Source organism: Ambystoma mexicanum, chromosome 5q (assembly GCF_040938575.1).
Source record: "Ambystoma mexicanum isolate Mex_15411 chromosome 5q, UKY_AmexF1_1, whole genome shotgun sequence".
In the NCBI taxonomy this organism is placed as follows: Eukaryota; Metazoa; Chordata; class Amphibia; order Caudata; family Ambystomatidae; genus Ambystoma; species Ambystoma mexicanum.
Window position 1 is genome coordinate 506404255 of NC_090933.1, and position 18642 is coordinate 506422896.

Genomic DNA, 18642 nt, shown 5'->3' on the forward strand with positions numbered 1-18642 from the left:
CCATGCTAATCTCTATGGCTAAGCCCACACATTACTGCCCATCTCCAAACTCTTTGAGCTCAGCTCTGAGCTCTTTCATGGAAGCAGCCAACTTGGATGACTGTCTGTAAGGAAGCTCTCTGGAAACAAGCCGAAACTAGAAGCCATCTTTGAATGTGAAAGATACCATGCATCTTCCAAATAAAATGATACATTGTTTAAAATAGCTAAAGTAATTTGCATTTGCAAATCATTTGGGAGCTTGTTTTGATTTGCAATGAAATGAGGGCTAGTTTATTGTGAAATCACAAGCATCACTCATGATATTACTATATGAATTGTCACTATAACAGTGATAATTCATATATTGGACATCACAAAATAGATGTGTTGCTTGTCTTATTCCTGGCAACTTCCCATGATCCCCTCGAGTAAATGAAATAGGAAATGCAGGACTACAGCAGTTGCTGACAAAAGGAAATGCAATGATTCGAAGACACTCATTACCAAATTCACTGGATGCTAATTCAAACTATCCTTTGTTCTAGAAATTAGTTCTAAAATATGATTATATTTTACATGACACTACTTCACCTACTATACTATTGCTCAATGAAAAACAGTAACTAAGTAACTAAGCCAGCATAGGATGAGAACCAATCAATAGCGAGTTTTCAGTGGCCAATCCAATTCTACCTTTGGAGTGCCCAATCCGGGGCTGACTTGTATATCAATGCGGTCATAGTGCTTTCCTGTAAAACGCATACTTGTGGTGTTAGCTGTTTCCTTTGCTAGATAGAATTTGCAGTGACAGTCACGACCCGTGCATAGTAGCGTTGGGAGAGTAGAGCAGGTCTGCCGTGCCCCATGCCTGATGATGCCTGTACAGTGCTGCAGGTTTGCGTTGGAAATCTCCTGCCTGCTGTTCAGCGTCTGTGTAGGAGGAGGTGAAAAATATTTGAAAGAAATGAACGAAAATGGAGCGAATCCCGGCAGAGAGACAGGTGAGTTTCGGATTGTGAAACTGAACCAGGTCTGGGCGGGCCCCGTGGGCGGGAAGAAACGATTCCGCCCACAGGGACATTCTGCGTGGAAAGGCAAAATAACAGGATGACGTGCTGCGGAAGCCTCACTGACTGGATGGTGGGACAGCGTTGCACGTCAGCCTAGTGAAAAACTCCTTTCTCAGGAGAATTTGAATGGGGAAAGACGCAATGGCGGCTCGAGCAGCGGCTCAGTTGGAAGAGGAGATCGTGGCCGCCATTGCAGTGTTGCAGGCAGCAGGACAGAGGTCGGTTGGTGGGTCGGGTAGAGGCAGAGGGGGCTAGGGTTGAAAAAAACAAAGGGCAATTGAGAGAGATGGGCCAGAAGGGCCAACTAGGGTGGGGAGAGTGTAAGAGTGAGGCCTAAGAGGAGAGCTGCATCAGAAGGTGTAGTTGCAGCAGTTTGGGCCTGTAGGAACCCAAAAAGAAAAAAGAAGGGTGTGGATGAGAGGAAGAGGGTGGGTGAAGGGGGAAGGATGGGGGAAGGCACAAGTGAGCACATAACAAAAAGCTCTAAGAAAGATGGGCACACAAAAAAGGGGGCAAAAAGAGTGGTGAGGTGAAAGGAGTTGGGGAAAAAGAAAGGAGTTACATAATGAAGAAGGGGAACATGAGCAAAATAAGTCAAAGTATATTGACAAAGCAGATGAAAGTGAGTCTGAGAACTAAGAACATGGGAGTGATGGGGAGAAGAGGATTGGATTTGGAGGATAGAGGGGAGATACCGAAGTGAAGGTAATAGAAGGGATAAAAAGAAAATGTGAAGGTGCACGAGAGGCAGACAAGGAGAGAGAAAAGAAAGGGTGGCAAACGAGAATGAGGTATGGGCCCAGGATGTGAACCGGCCTCAGGAGAGGGGGACAACAGAAGGTGAAGAGGGGTTGAGAGTACAGCAGTTGCCGCCATGGACAAAACAATGACTGGAATGGCCTGGGAAGAGAATATCAGGAGAAGGGACATGCAGGTAGAAGCAAGAAAATAAAATAAAGGCGAAAGAGATTTTGGGAGAAAGGAGGTGTGCTACATCTTTACAGATAGAAAGGAAAAAGGGAGCGAAGGAAAATGACTGCGGTGGAAGGAATATGGGGTGACCAAAGTTACCAGAAGAAAGGATGGGCGGACGGATGTGAAGATTGGGCAAGGTCAGAAGAGGGAAGGGTTTGGTTGCCAAAAGAAAGAATGGAGCAACAGGCGGAAAGGGGAGAGTGGTGGAGTTAGAGATTGGAGAAGCATGCAAAAGGACACAAGAGCAGAGAACGACAGGCAGGAGGAATGGCAAAGAACAAAGAGAAAGTAGACAGATGGAGGGGACATCTGCACACAGGCCGCAGTTTAGGGAGATTCCCAAAGCGACGGGTATGAAGAGAAGCAAAGAGAAAGTAATGGGCAATGAAAATGAAGAGAAAGAGGTGAATGACAGATGATCATGGTGTGGAAAGGGAGAGGAGGAGAGGAGCAGGCAGAAGGACAAGAGCAAATGGGAAAGACAGGAGAGGTGGTGGAGTTTGTGGGATGCTCTTGTAAAGGAAAAGCGCAAGAACATTGGTTGTGATGCAGAAAAAAGAGAGAAGAAAGAGGAGAGGAATGAAAGAGGGCCTGATAGTGAAATTGTAATAGGTAAAGATGGGAGTTTGGTTGACAATAGAGGAAGTATAGAAAAAAAGAAAGAAGAATGCAAGGAACAGGACCGTAAAGGGGCAACAGGCAAAGAAAGAGTAAAATAGAAACAAGTGAAGGACATAATAACAGGAGAAGGAAGGGGCATATGCAGATAAGAAAAATAAAAAGCAGTGTTTGCCATATAAGGGGGTAGCAAAGCCTCTAGGGTTGCACCTCACATTGGTTACAAAAGAACACATTCGGAAGGGAGAATTTGTGAAGATATTTAAGTTACTACACAGAGAAGTAAGATGTAAAGAAGGGTCAAAGGAGGAAGAATGGGAATTATCTAGGAGACGTAGCGTACCAATGAACATTGAGAATTGGATATGTGCTTTCCTCATATATGCCACCATATACCGTGAAATGTTCCCGGAGCGGAGCGCGGCGCTATTTAAATACATGGATCTGGTGAGGAAGGTCCAGATACATTTTGGAGGGTTTGCATGGTTAAAATATGATGAGGAGTTCAGGTCACGGATAGCAGAGGTTCAAGGGGAAGATTGAGGGAAATCGGTGCAGAGCTATGGCTGAAGTGGATGGCTCCCACAAGGCCAGTGGCGGGCACATACATGGCACGTGGGCTGCCGGTGCAATTTTGCCCTTTCAAGGAAGGCCCATCTGAAGAGTGATGGGCAATCAGAGAGGGGGATATGGTAGTGGGGGAGCATGTTGGGCTTAAAACAGAGGGGCATGTTCCAGAGCGGCATGCAAGTACAAGCATGAGTGCACGAAATGCACCAGACGGTATCCCCTCACACAATGCTGGGGAAGAGGAAATGAGGGAGAAGGTATGGGGTCTGGCAATTACAGGGGGGGCTCTGGGAACAGGGGCATACTGAAATTAATGTTAAAAAAAATAGAAGGCGTGGCTACAATTTTACCCATATACAAAGCAGCAATATGGACCAGTAGATGGAGGATGACAAATCGCACTTACTTATCATTTCTCATATATCGATACATTTCTTACAAATCAATTTTCAAAAATTTTCAAAATGATTTATGTAAATTGATCTGTTTTTAAAGATTTAATATTTATATACAATAAAATGAAAATTGATTTGTAAGAAATGTATCAATATATGAGAAACGATAAGTGAGGTTTGTCATCCTCCATCCACTGGTCGATATTGCTGCTTTGTATATGTTGTATAGCCCGAAGGACCAGGGATTATAGTCAGGCACCCCTTATTTTGAAATGTACAATTTTACCCAGACAGGGAGGTGGCAAAGTTACTAGCAGAGGGTTTTGAGAATGGCTTCAGAATACTATATAAAGGTCCAAGAGTGGGAAGATGGGCAGAGAATCTATAAAATCTATAAAAGAACATACAGTTTTAGTGGCGGACAAGTTAACGAAAGAAGTGAGGGAAGGAAGAATGGCTGGTCCATTTGAATACAGTCCATTGTCAAATTTGATTGTTTTGCCTATGGGCACTGTGCCTAAAAAAGAAAAAGGCGAGTTTCATCACCTGTCATGGGCAAAGGAAACCTCTATTAATAATTACACCAGCCCGTTAGACTGTACAGTGACTTATGCTAGCTTTGATGATGCAATTGCACTAATTAAGACATGTGGGGTTACGGCTCAAATGGCAAAATGTGATGTGTAGTCTGCGTTCAGGCTGTTACCAGTACACCCAGAGGATTTTCAGCTATTAGGTATTCAGTTTGAGGGTGGCATGTATGTAGACAAAGCATTGCCCATGGGATGTGCAGATTTTTTATAGAATGGGCATTTATGAAATACCTGGATCAAAGAATATGGTGCATTACCTGGACGACCTTTTGATGGTGGGAAAAATTCCAGATTAAGGAGAACAGTTACTAAAGGAATTTCAAAGATTAACAGAGGAACTGAGCATTCCACTGGCATTAGAAAAAACTGAAGGGCCAGCATCAGTGCTGGCGTTTCTGGGCATTGAATTGGATGCAAAAAGAATAGAATCTAGACTACTTTTGGAGAAGATTGGAAAATTGAGAGACGAATTGTACGGGGTGGAGTCAAAAGAATAGTGTGAGGTGAGGACAATACAACCGCTTTTTTCTTGTAGGGTGGTAGTGCCAGGAAGGGCATTTTGTAGACAGATGGCGTTGGCAATTGCAGGTGCAAAAAGACTGCATCATAGGATTATGGTGACCGCTCGGATGAGACAGGACTAAGAGGGCTGGAGGTGTTTTTTATCGGGATACAATGGAATATCAATGTGGCTAGATGACTGGGAGGGATATTGGAATGTGGAGATGTTTTCTGACATGGCTGTGACACAGGGTTTTGGAGTGTACTGGGAAGGGAACTGGTGTGCGGCAGTATGGCTGGCAGAATGGGCAGAAGAGAAGCATATTGCATTATTTTTTCCAGTGATAGTGGCTTTGGAACTGTGGGGGAGATTTTTTTTTAAAACAAAAGAGGAGTGTTTAGGATGGATGACAAGATTATGGTGGCAGTGATTGATCAATAGACAGTCTACCAAAGATGTGTGGGTGCTGACGTTACTGCAACGGATGGTGCTGATCGGTTTGAAACAGAATCTAATTTTCAGGGCAAAACATATTGCTGATGCACTATCTCGTTCACAGCGGTTGAGATTCCGCGGGATGGCACCAGCAGTGGACGAATGGCCGACAGAGATGCCCTCCGAACTGTTGAACTTGGAGATCAAGAAGTGAAGGAACTGGTCAGATACATTTTGGAGGGTTTGCATGGTTAAAATATGATGAGGAGTTCAGGTCACGGATAGCAGAGGTTCAAGGGGAAGATTGAGGGAAATCGGTGCAGAGCTATGGCTGAAGTGGATGGCTCCCACAAGGCCAGTGGCGGGCACATACATGGCACGTGGGCTGCCGGTGCAATTTTGCCCTTTCAAGGAAGGCCCATCTGGAGAGTGATGGGCAATCAGAGAGGGGGATATGGTAGTGGGGGAGCATGTTGGGCTTAAAACAGAGGGGCATGTTCCAGAGCGGCATGCAAGTACAAGCATGAGTGCACGAAATGCACCAGACGGTATCCCCTCACACAATGCTGGGGAAGAGGAAATGAGGGAGAAGGTAGGGGGTCTGGCAATTACAGGGGGGGCTCTGGGAACAGGGGCATACTGAAATTAATGTTAAAAAAAATAGAAGGCGTGGCTACAATTTTACCCATATACAAAGCAGCAATATGGACCAGTAGATGGAGGATGACAAATCGCACTTACTTATCATTTCTCAAATATCGATACATTTCTTACAAATCAATTTTCAAAAATTTTCAAAATGATTTATGTAAATTGATCTGTTTTTAAAGATTTAATATTTATATACAATAAAATGAAAATTGATTTGTAAGAAATGTATCAAAATATGAGAAACGATAAGTGAGGTTTGTCATCCTCCATCCACTGGTCGATATTGCTGCTTTGTATATGTTGTATAGCCCGAAGGACCAGGGATTATAGTCAGGCACCCCTTATTTTGAAATGTACAATTTTACCCAGACAGGGAGGTGGCAAAGTTACTAGCAGAGGGTTTTGAGAATGGCTTCAGAATACTATATAAAGGTCCAAGAGTGGGAAGATGGGCAGAGAATCTATAAAATCTATAAAAGAACATACAGTTTTAGTGGCGGACAAGTTAACGAAAGAAGTGAGGGAAGGAAGAATGGCTGGTCCATTTGAATACAGTCCATTGTCAAATTTGATTGTTTTGCCTATGGGCACTGTGCCTAAAAAAGAAAAAGGCGAGTTTCATCACCTGTCATGGGCAAAGGAAACCTCTATTAATAATTACACCAGCCCGTTAGACTGTACAGTGACTTATGCTAGCTTTGATGATGCAATTGCACTAATTAAGACATGTGGGGTTACGGCTCAAATGGCAAAATGTGATGTGTAGTCTGCGTTCAGGCTGTTACCAGTACACCCAGAAGATTTTCAGCTATTAGGTATTCAGTTTGAGGGTGGCATGTATGTAGACAAAGCATTGCCCATGGGATGTGCAGATTTTTTATAGAATGGGCATTTATGAAATACCTGGATCAAAGAATATGGTGCATTACCTGGACGACCTTTTGATGGTGGGAAAAATTCCAGATTAAGGAGAACGGTTACTAAAGGAATTTCAAAGATTAACAGAGGAACTGAGCATTCCACTGGCATTAGAAAAAACTGAAGGGCCAGCATCAGTGCTGGCGTTTCTGGGCATTGAATTGGATGCAAAAAGAATAGAATCTAGACTACTTTTGGAGAAGATTGGAAAATTGAGAGACGAATTGTACGAGGTGGAGTCAAAAGAATAGTGTGAGGTGAGGACAATACAACCGCTTTTTTCTTGTAGGGTGGTAGTGCCAGGAAGGGCATTTTGTAGACAGATGGCGTTGGCAATTGCAGGTGCAAAAAGACTGCATCATAGGATTATGGTGACCGCTCGGATGAGACAGGACCAAGAGGGCTGGAGGTGTTTTTTATCGGGATACAATGGAATATCAATGTGGCTAGATGACTGGGAGGGATATTGGAATGTGGAGATGTTTTCTGACATGGCTGTGACACAGGGTTTTGGAGTGTACTGGGAAGGGAACTGGTGTGCGGCAGTATGGCTGGCAGAATGGGCAGAAGAGAAGCATATTGCATTATTTTTTCCAGTGATAGTGGATTTGGAACTGTGGGGGAGATTTTTTTTTAAAACAAAAGAGGAGTGTTTAGGATGGATGACAAGATTATGGTGGCAGTGATTGATCAATAGACAGTCTGCCAAAGATGTGTGGGTGCTGACGTTACTGCAACGGATGGTGCTGATCGGTTTGAAACAGAATCTAATTTTCAGGGCAAAACATATTGCAGGGGCAGCTAATAATATTGCTGATGCACTATCTCGTTCACAGCGGTTGAGATTCTGCGGGATGGCACCAGCAGTGGACGAATGGCCGGCAGAGATGCCCTCCGAACTGTTGAACTTGGAGATCAAGAAGTGACGGAACTGGTGGAAGGGTCTTTGGCTGCATCAACTAGAGCATCATACAGGCTCGCTTGGGAAGAGTTTGAGGGAAGTGGTGCTAAAGAGCGACGAGGTTCAGAATGTAGGGTGGACATAGAATGGAGGGATGATATGGTGGATTTCACAATGATGCTTATTAAGAAGGGACGGTCACCCGTGACTATCGCCGCTAAGCTGGCAACTGTAGCATTTTATGGAAAGTGTTTTTGGGGTTATGAACCTTCAGCAGGTGAATTGGGGAAGAGAATATTAGAAGGGTGGGCCAGGAAGAGGGGAGGGCCGAAAGATAGTCGCAGGCCTATGTCGGTGGGTTTGCTCAGGAGTCTGTTGGTAGCGTTGGAGGTGGTGTGTTCCTCTGTTTGGGAAGTGTATTTGTTTAAAGTTATGTTTACGGTTTTGTTTTTTAGAGCATTTAGAGTGTCCGGCTTGGTGGGCGGGATAGGTTGGGATGGTTTGGGGGTGGACGAAGTGGCATGGACAGAAAAAGGAGTGTGATTATGGATAAAACAGAGCAAGACGGAGCAGTAAAAGAAAGAGGGGGCGGTGGGACTGTGGAGGTCTGAAAGCAGGGAAATATGCCTGGTGAGGGCTTTGATGTTATTTGGAGAAAAAAAAGAGCCCAGTGGAGTGGGGTGTGTTTTTTCGTACATGACAATGGGGAACCTGTAAAAGGAGGACAGGTGTTAGCAGTGCTAAGGAAAGGTTTAAAAAGAGTTTGGGTTGACTCAAAGGAGTTTGGTACACACATGTTCCGTATTGGAGCTGCATCGGAAGGGGTTGGTTTGGGCTTGGGCAAAAAGGAGGTGAAATTGTTGGGGAGGTGGAAGTTACACAAAGTTTAAATTGTATCTAAGGGATGCGAATATCTAGTAGAATATGGTGGTTGGTGACAATGCTCCCCTTTTGTCGTTTATCTAGTTTCCGAGGTAAGTGTGGATTTCTGGACACTCCATTGTTAAATGGACCGGGAAACGAGCAGAGAAAAGGTCTGGGCTGGGGGTATGAGATGGCGACATTTGATGCCAATGTTGTGTGAATTAAGGGAAAGAAGATGGATGGCAGATTTGTTGATCATTCATTTGGGGGGAAATGACTTAATACAATGTACTGGCTAGAAATAATAAAAATGATGAAGCAAGAACTGGGCCTTATTAAGAAATGATGGAAGGGCACAGAAGTGGTATGGACACAATTGTTGCCACGAAGAGTATGGATGGGTGTTCGGAAACCCGTGGCCATTGACAAAGCAAGAAAAGAAATTAAAACACTGAAGCGTCCGGTTTTTGCAGAGCTACAGGAATAGGGGTGTTAGGACATGATGACATTAAGTTTGGGGTGCCAGTATACTTTAGACAGGACGGGGTGCACATTTGATAAATTTGATGGATGTGGTGGACGGGTTTCTAAAAAAAAGGGAAGCAGGGGGGCAGCGGCACACCATCTGGGCAGGGTCGTGCTGAGTACCGGAACGGAGTATCGAGAGCAGAAAAACAATAAGAAAGGTTAACAATAGCTGAAGTGGTTTTAAAGGTTACAATAAGAGAATAGAAGGGGATGAAAAATAAATGGAAAGAGAACACATATACTTGGTCCGAAAGCGGGCAGGTATGAGCAAGAGAAAGAAAGAAAAAGCAGAAAGAAGAGGGAAAGAGCAAGGAGAGATAAAAAGTGGGGAATTGGAAGGAAGAGCATAAGGAAAGAAATAAAGTACAAGGAAAAATAGGGGAGGGGAAGACACAGATGATAACAATGAAGAAGGGGATTTGCTGTAAGGAAAGTTAATATGTTATTGATTGTAAGAGGACCTGCCTTGAATAAAAGCGGCCTTTCATCTCAAAGAAATGAAGTTAGAGTTTTTGTTCAGTGACCACTCTCGCACAAAGTGCAGCGGGTGAGTGTCTCCTAGGCAATTTGCTAAGTGGGTAGGCTTGCCTGGGGCTTTTAAGCATTAAATGGGCCATGGCTCGCCGGGTTCAGAGGTCTTCACAAAAAGGAGAATACATCCGCAGGTGGTTTAAGTTACTTTCCGTGTTACTACACTTAAGCAATATGACCCGAGCGGTGGGGGCATTACCGACTCAGGTAATGCCCCGGGGCCCATAGTTATAGGCCTGACCGAAGCGCTTCGGTCAGGCCTATAACTATGGGCCCCGGGGCATTACCTGAGTCGGTAATGCCCCCGCCGCTCGGGTCATATTGCTATTAGTACCCCGGCCCGCATTATGTGCGTGACCGGGTCACTAAAAGCATTTCTTCTATCCCAAAACGCTGCAGCGTTTCGGGACAGAAAAAAAAAAAAGAAACGACCAAGAAAATGACCGCCATGCAAAGGGAAAACAGAGTCCGTTTTCCCTTTCCATGGCGGCCATCGGGAGCGGACGCGCTGGGAACACAAGTGTTCCCAGCGCGTCCGCTCCCGAAAAAGAAAAAGAAGCAGAAGATAAGTGGGGTTGGGAGGGGGGTTGGGGTTTAGGGTGAGAAGGAGAAAACAAAAAAAATGTACCTGCGTCCCCAGCGGGGGACGATGGAAGCTTCCAGCCGTGTGGAGGCGCGGAGCGGGAAAGGCCCCGCTTCGAGCCTCTTTATTGGCTGAGGGGCTGCCACGCCCCCCACCGAGGACAAGGCGGCTGGAATCCCGGTCAAGAATCGAAGGATTCTCGGCTGGGTAAGGACCCGGCGAGAGCCAATCAGAATGCGTGTTGAATTCTGCTTGACTCTCGCCGGGTACTAATAAGGAAGTGTACACACGAAAATGAAAGAGCGACAGTGACTATTGCACAACTTTTTCTCGCTAGCCTTCTTTCTAAATAGTTATTATTATTATTAGTATGTTTTATTATTTTATTATTATTATATGATGTAACAGGCCTAAACAACGAACTCAAATCACAACTGCCCAGAAACTCAAAACGCAATGACCATTAAAGGCTGAACAGCAGTTATCAAATTAGTTCTACGGTTTTCACTGTTGTATTTTTATTTTTTATTTTTTAGATTTCTGAAAAATGTGTTCAATTGAAGATCCAGTCATCTATCATAGCTTTGTCTCCTGATTACCAAACTTCCAGGACCATACAGTATTAACACAGATTTTCACACACGAAAACAGTGTGATGTTGTGAAAACAGCACATTTTTTTATCTGCTTCTTTATTTCATATTTACAAAACTATAAACTGGAGCAGTCCTGGGATTCCCACAGCATCTCTGAGATGTGTTTGAGCAAATCTTTGTTAATCGGGGTTGCAAGCGAGAATCTCGAATATTATCGCTAATGCCAATGGGCCTCATTACAACTGTGCCGGTTCGGTAACAACAGTGCCGGTAAGCCTACCAGCACCGTTGTTACCAGACCGCCACAGTACGACTCTGCTGGCGGGTTCCGTCCTGCCTGCCAGGGTCAGACCTGGAGGGCAGGACGGCACCCGCCCGCAGAGTTTGATGGAAGCACCGGCACCGTTGTTAACGGTGCCGGTGCTTCCGTGGTCCCCATTCCCATTGAGTCCTACGGGACTCAAATGGGAATGGGGATTTACAATTTACCAGCGCCTGACTTCCCCGGATCGCCAGGGTTGCAATCCCCCAGTGTTACCGGCAAGCAAGGTGCCGATAAATAAGTAGCAACGGAAGGGTTACCGCCGGACTAGTAATGAGGCCCAATGTCTGGATTTTCTCTGGTAAGGCTTTGTGAATCGGGCATAAGAGTGGCAGTGCAAATCCGAAAATGACCATGGACATCTCTGAGCTTTCTCCAGTAAAATTTCTTTGCAAGCGATTTCCAAAGGAATCGCCCTCCAATGAGTGTCGGGGAGTAGTAGATCAATACTTACCTTTTTCATGTTACACGCTTAATTTTATTTGCTCACTCTTTTCCATCATATATACGAATTGTGGTGCAAATCTGAAATACTCATGGACATGTAGTTTGCTGCAGGAAAATAATTTATAAATAATTTCCTAAGCACTTGCCTCCGATGATTGTTAGAGAACAGTAGTTCCATATTTGTATTTTTTCATGTTATACACATCATGCATTTGCTAACTCTTTTCTGCTCCAACCGCGACGTTTTCATTCATACAACTGTTCTGGAGTGCGGATAGGGAGGAATGACATATGAGGAGGGACAGATAGTCTATAGGTGTTGTTTAGAGTAGAGATAGGGAAAGATGCCACATGAGGCGGGACACAACGTTTGTAGTTGTTTGTTTATTTGCCCACCCATTGACAGGGCATGCTAATTCCTAGGGCCATCCCCACCTAGTTCCTACCCCTCTCCGCCCAAAACACCTCCTCATGGGAGTCTTTCAGCTTGCTTTAATCCAGCCTTACCATCAAACGGTGTGCTCAAAGTGCCTGCCAGTGTTTTTTCAAAGCGGCTATGCAAGAGTTAATGGCTTAATTTGGAGTTGTAAACCCGCTATTCGTGTAATAAAACCAGGTCTGCTTCAGCCACTCAATTTATGAGCACTGCATGCCCTTCTCTGGAGTTTTGTTACACACATTGCCAAATGCCAATAGTTTTGGCTAGTGTAGAAGTATTAGGCATTTAGCAGATACCAAAAACCCAAACTATTGGCATTGCCAATGCCTGTTAAAAAGTGCAGCCACTCCTGCAAATAAGGCTGTCATCTCGAATTCCTTTCAGAAGTTATGGGGGTGCTGCAGCACCTCCAGCACCCCTGGATTCAGTGCCACTGGAGCAGTGCTGGAAGTTGTAACACTGCAGAGACTAAGTGTGCATGGACAAGTGTTCCAAACTGACCATGCCACATGGTTGAAGGCCACTGATAGATTGAAGCTTACCAAAATAGTGAATGATTATGACTAGGCCACCTGCCTCACTTATTAAGCTATTCCCCTTTTCTGATGCTTTAGGGACTATGAGAAGGGGCGACTCAACCCATGCCACAGACAGGCTTGCCTGAGGGAGAGAAACCAGAGTGAGAAACATGCCTTGGGCGAGAATCCTTTAAACCCAGTAGGGACAGACACCGCTAATCATCTGTGAAACCACATGATTGGGAAATGGGGGCTCCTATGTCATTTCAGGGGTGGACACTGGACATCATGGATCCTATTGAAAAAAGGAGTAAGCCATGTTGGAATAATTGGGCTTCAATGACAAAAGAAAGCGCTGGACAGTGCTTATGGTGACCCAACTGAACAATGTTGAAACTCCCTCTCAATTGTTTTATCAGATCAAGGACCTCACCCATAAATGGCTGCAGTGTTCTTATACCGCTGTTCAAGCTGTGGTGGACAAGATAGTCCTTACATACTTCTGAAAAATGGAGAGAGGCCTACTCAGACTTGGGTAAGACAACACCAAAGACCCTGTCTGAATGAGGCAATCAATATTGTATCAGCCTATCAAAATTCTGGGCTGGACCGATTGATGACTGTGTAGACGCGACACTGTGTAATTATCAAAAACGTCCTTCCTTTTCCCTATTCATGATCATCACAAATGAAGGAACACATTTTATATTCACAGTGTCAAAACAGGTATGTGAAACTCTTCAAATAAAATATACACTAAACCACACCCAAACGGGCAGGCTGGTAGAGCGGTACAACCAGACCATAAAGCGGATAATGAAAAGCTTTGGTGACCTATGAAAAAACTGTAAAAATGTTTTTCCTTTGATACCTATGGCTTTTAGTAGTACTCTTCAGTCGTCATCTGGGTTCACTCGTCCTTATTCATCAGGAATCCTTGTGCCTGCCTGCCTGCATATTTTTTGGTAAGAATGGGAACAGTAACTGGCAGAATAAAGCACACAGCTAGAGTATGTTTGTGACATCCAAGGTAATTTATTCAAAAGCTAGCCACTCAAAACCTAGAACAAGTGCAACAATCGCAGGAAATGCATTATAACAGAAAACAAAGAATTTTCTAACCAGGAGATGAAGTCCTGATCATTCTGGATCAATCGGAGTGTCCTGAAATGTCCCCAATTCTGGAGACTTCCTGTCTCAAAAACCTTACGGTGGGAGAAACTCTATCCTCAGAATAACAATAGGAGTTCTGGAAGATGTTACATTTATGAAAAAGTTATTTTCCAACTTTATGCAATAAATGTCATGGACCAAATTTACAATGCACACCAATACTGGGGCCTTGGCCCACTTCCAACCACACTGCATACCAGATGTCAGACGGTTCAAGATACAAAAGGAAGTAGAGGGAATCCTGTAGTTGGGCATTAATTAACCCTTCCCCAGACATTGTTGCTTGCCCATAGTCCTGGTCCTCATACCAGATGGGTTGGTTGGGATCTGTATAGACTTCAAGATGTTGAACTGCAAGTCCCAATATGACTCTTATGCCATGCCATGCATAGATGAGATTATTGATAAGTTCCATTCATAGATGAGATGATTGGTTAGCTAGGATCGGCACACTACATCAGCATGATAGACCTCATAAAAGGTTATATTGGCAAATTAACTTCTACCAAGAAGACACGGAAAAGACTGTCTTTACCACTCCTCAGCGATGTATAAATTGACTGCCCTCCCTTTTGGCCTGCAGGTGGTTCAGGCAATGTTTCAAAGATTAATCGACCTGCTGAAGCAGAACTATTATGCATACAATAGGTCATCTACCTTTATGACATAATTGTGCTGGAAGGTACATCTTTATCACCTGCCACAATCCTCTGTTATGCCACACCCCTGCCTATCGAAAAGAGTGGTGGGAGGTTTCTTGTGCCGTCTCTCAAACCGAAATGAGCCGCCAAAGTTTCTTGTGCTCCTGTGCAAACCAAGCACAAATCAAAAGACTGGCATGAGGTTTCTCATGCAGCGGCGCAAATCTAGCATGAATAGAAATGATGGGCACAAAATTGCAGCTGCAGCTGCACGATCCTAGCATGAATCGAAAAGAGCATCATAAAATGTTTCTCATGCCACTGCACAAACCTAACACAAATTGAAAACAACGGCACAAAGTACATATCGAAAAAAGACCTGCACAATATTTCTCGTGTCGTGAACCTAGCACGGATTGAAAAAAGACCTGCACAAAGTTTCTTGTGATGCTGCGTGAACCTAGCACGAATTGAAAAAAACGTCCAATGTTTCTCATGGCACTGTGCGAAACTAGCACGGTTTGGAAAAACCTGCACAAGGTTTCTCGTGTCGCTGCATGACACTAACATGGATTGAGAAAAAAGACCTGTGTACAGTTTCTCCGAGCTCTGCATGATACTAACATGGGAACGAAACACCACACTCCGCACAAAACCGGGCAAAATTTAATTGGTGGCAGTACCGCAATGCTAATTTTGCGGAACAGGCGGGAGCAGAATCCAATGCAGATTCTGCACTTTTTGCTTTGCAGGTGAACATTTTGCTCACCCCTATAAGGGAGCACAAGACCAGTGTGGATGCATACCACGTTATGGAGCAAAAGATTAAAGGGGATGAGTGGTACGCCACTCGTCAGTTGCATACCAACATAGCCTGGTGTCTGTGTCTCATTGTATGTTGCCCCTGAAGGGCCTGAGGCCCCTTTAACAATTGGCATTGAGGTGTGGCAGACCCGAGCCAGCTACCCCTTCCCGGTTTGTCCAATGGGAACCCTGTCATGCCTGGTCCCCAGGAGCCGGATGGACGGTTCACACGTCAAAGGATCTGGTTGTTGGCCATCCCGACTTGCATGCAGCAGTGGACGCTGTGTGCACGCTTCCACACGCAGTCCACCAGGAGCACAGGGCTCTGCATCCTCTCATACCAGGTGAGGCTCCCAGTCGCGGCTCTCCACAAGGAGTGTGCTTGTGCGGCCTGGGCTCCAGTGGGGACAGATACGGGCAAAGGATACCGGCCCGGGTGGCGTAAATGACACACCACAGTGCCACCTAGTGCCCATTAATATCCTTTCAGGTCAGACAACAGAGCACTGTTTCAAGGGTAACTGTTTGAAGAGTTTGTGGAGGTGCATGGCATGAGACACATCTGAATCATTCCCAGCTAGTCAAGGGCGAATGGACACGCGGAACGGTTCATGAAAACCCTCAACAAAGTTTTTTGCATTGCACTAGCAGAGGGGGAAGAGTTCAAGGTGGTAACTGATAGCATGTCAAACAAACCCTGACTCGACCACAGGAGTATCGCCTCATGGGGCGCAAAGTCAACTCTGCTTTGCCGGAAAACAGCTCCAGATGTGGTCCAGTGGTAGACACAGAAAAGATCCTTGAGGCGCAAAAAGCAAGCAATGACAGAGAAACAATGTGAAGGAGATTGGTGATGTCGGACATTCAGGTAGGAGACACACCGCTCATGAGGAACCGTCACTCCACACACAAGTTGTGCCCACAGTACGAGGTATCTCCATGGACAGTTACTCAATCCAAAAGGTCCATGGTCATTGCCCGTAGGAACACTGACAGCGTCACAAGGAACTGTAGCTGGTTCTGTGCGATTGGCCTGAAGGGAGGAGAAACACCATGCATCGAAGATACTGGAAGGGAGCAAAGGAACAGAGAAGAAGAAGACCCAACGAGGTTGGCCAGACAAAGTCCAGAGATACACGAAGTGGACGATAAACAGGAGGATCTCGATGAAGAGTGACAATACCCAGCAAGGAAAGCGAGGAGATTGTCGACACGATTGCAATATTATGTGGTGGAGTGAACAAAGGAGGTGCTGGGATCCCTCACAAAAATACAGTTAATGTTTTTTTTATGTTGGCCTGTTGTTTTATGGTTAAGAAGGGATGTGTTGATGGGAGTGTGGGTGCGTGCTGAGTCATGGAGAAAAGGAATACAGGCGATGAGAGGTACGCCTTTTGTCAGTTACGTACCAACATACCCTCTTGTCCGTGCCTTCTTGTATGTTGCTCCTGAAGGGCCTGTTACCCCTTTAACACCTGGTATTGCAGGGACTTTTGTCATACAAATCGATACATTTGGAGTTGGGTTAGAGGCAGTGTTGTCACAAGGGTCCTTTAACGATTTGCGTCTGATAGTCTGCAGCAGTTGGAACAGCATTACTCCTCCATAGAAGAATAGTCCCTCGCAAACAAGTGACCAATGGAGTTGCTTCAATATTACAAACTTTACGCTTTTCACTGATCACACTCCCCTAACCTTATTGTCCCAGAAAAGGCACTCCAACCATTGCATGCTCCAGTGGTTACTGGCTCTTCAGTGGTTTTCATTGTGACCAGCGACAGACATGAGAAGATGCAAGTGAATGTCATGGCCTAACAGAATGCCAGGGCCTTTCGTACATTAGGCCGAGTCACCGCATGCTGCATACAGACTTGTAAGAGCAATATAAACCAGAGTTACAGCTACAGATACACATGTCCGAGCTGGAGGAACTCGAACAGAGGTTGGGAGACCATGGAAAAGGACCTGACACGGAAGCAGCCACTGCTACGCAGAACTGTGAGATGACATCTGTAGGCATGTCAAGCACCCCAACATCCCCTGGCTTCCCTGGAGGGGGTTTCTCTTAGCTCCCGTCGGATGTCAGCGGCTGGAGGATGCTATGCTGGGCGTCCCTGAAACCTCCAACTCAAACGGCAGCAATTGGAAGGACCACACAGAGAAGCCAGTTCTGCAAAGTTGCCACAACCCATCTAAGAACTGATCATAACCTTCTGCAAGATGAAATTGAAGAGGAGACCAACAACAGAGGGTGGAAAAGAAAGAGGACAGGACGGAAGGAGGCAACTCGGCAAATAAGAATAGAAACTTAGCCTCCACAGGGTGGGATGAACTGCAGCATTCGAAGTGAAATGTTTACAAGAAGTCCCCTGTAGAAATATGTTTTGAGGTGATTCTGCCTTATGCAGGTGGACTGGTGTTGTGCCTTTACTTACTGTTGTTTCCTTTAACTGAAATCTGTAACATGTGACAGCATCACCCCTATTTAGCATTGCACGAGAACAGTGTTTATTTGTTTGTTTGTATATTTTATTTACATAGGGTGCCTGACCCAGGGGTATCTGGGTACTTTTAGAAGAATAGTTACATGTGCAAGGCAAAACAATTTGGCAAAAAATAGAGTACATACAGGTAACAAGGTACAGTACGACCATGAGGTATAGCTAGATAGAGAAGGTAGCAGTTAAAGTAGGAGCCGTATGGTATGACAAGCGTTAGGGAGCATAGTAGGAAAGATAGACATTAGTGAAGTAGTTACAATGAGAGCGGTAAGAGTGTTCCAGTCTAGTGGGTAGCTAAGGATTGGAATAGCTAGAGGGTACGTTGAGCTGGCAGTAGTTAGTTCTTGGTTAGAATCCAAGAGATAGCGGTTCTTCTAAAGTTGTCAAATGCTTGTATAGCCCTGATGTCAGAAGGTAGGGAGTTCCAAAGTTGGGAGGCCAGTACTGGAAAACTAGAGCCACTGGATCTTTTTAGATTGTACCTTGGGACCGTGAGGCAGGAGGTGTCCGTGGATCTGGTCATTCGTGTGGAAGATATCCGGGTGAATTTTTCAGTGAGGTGGTGGGGGTTGTGTAGTTCAGCGCTTTGAAAGTGAGACATAATGTTTTGAGTTCGATCTTTTCGTTTATAGAAAGCCATTTTTGTTGTTTCCTTGTTGCTGAGATATGTTCATTTCTGGGTATTTTTAGGGCAGCTCTGAAAGCATTGTTCTGCAGAGTCTGAAGTTTGTTGATTACTGTTTTGTTAGCACCTAAGTAAAGCCCATTACAGTAGTCCAGTTTGGAGCCTATAAGAGCTCTGGCTAGTGTGAGGCAACTTTCTGAAGACAGCATGGGTGTACAAGCGCTTATCAGTTTGCCTTTGTAGGCAGTGGCTGAAGCGGTCATATTTACTTGTTTGCTAAGGTTGGATGTGGCGTCGAAGTAGAAGCTGAGAGTTTTTAGTGCTTTGGCGATTGTGTTGTTGTTCCCATCTATGTTAAATGTTTTGTACTTGGGGCTTAATTTGTTTAAATTAGCTGTGGAGCCTAATAGCATAAGTTCCGTTTATCATCATTCAGGCATAGGCCATGGACGGCCATCCAT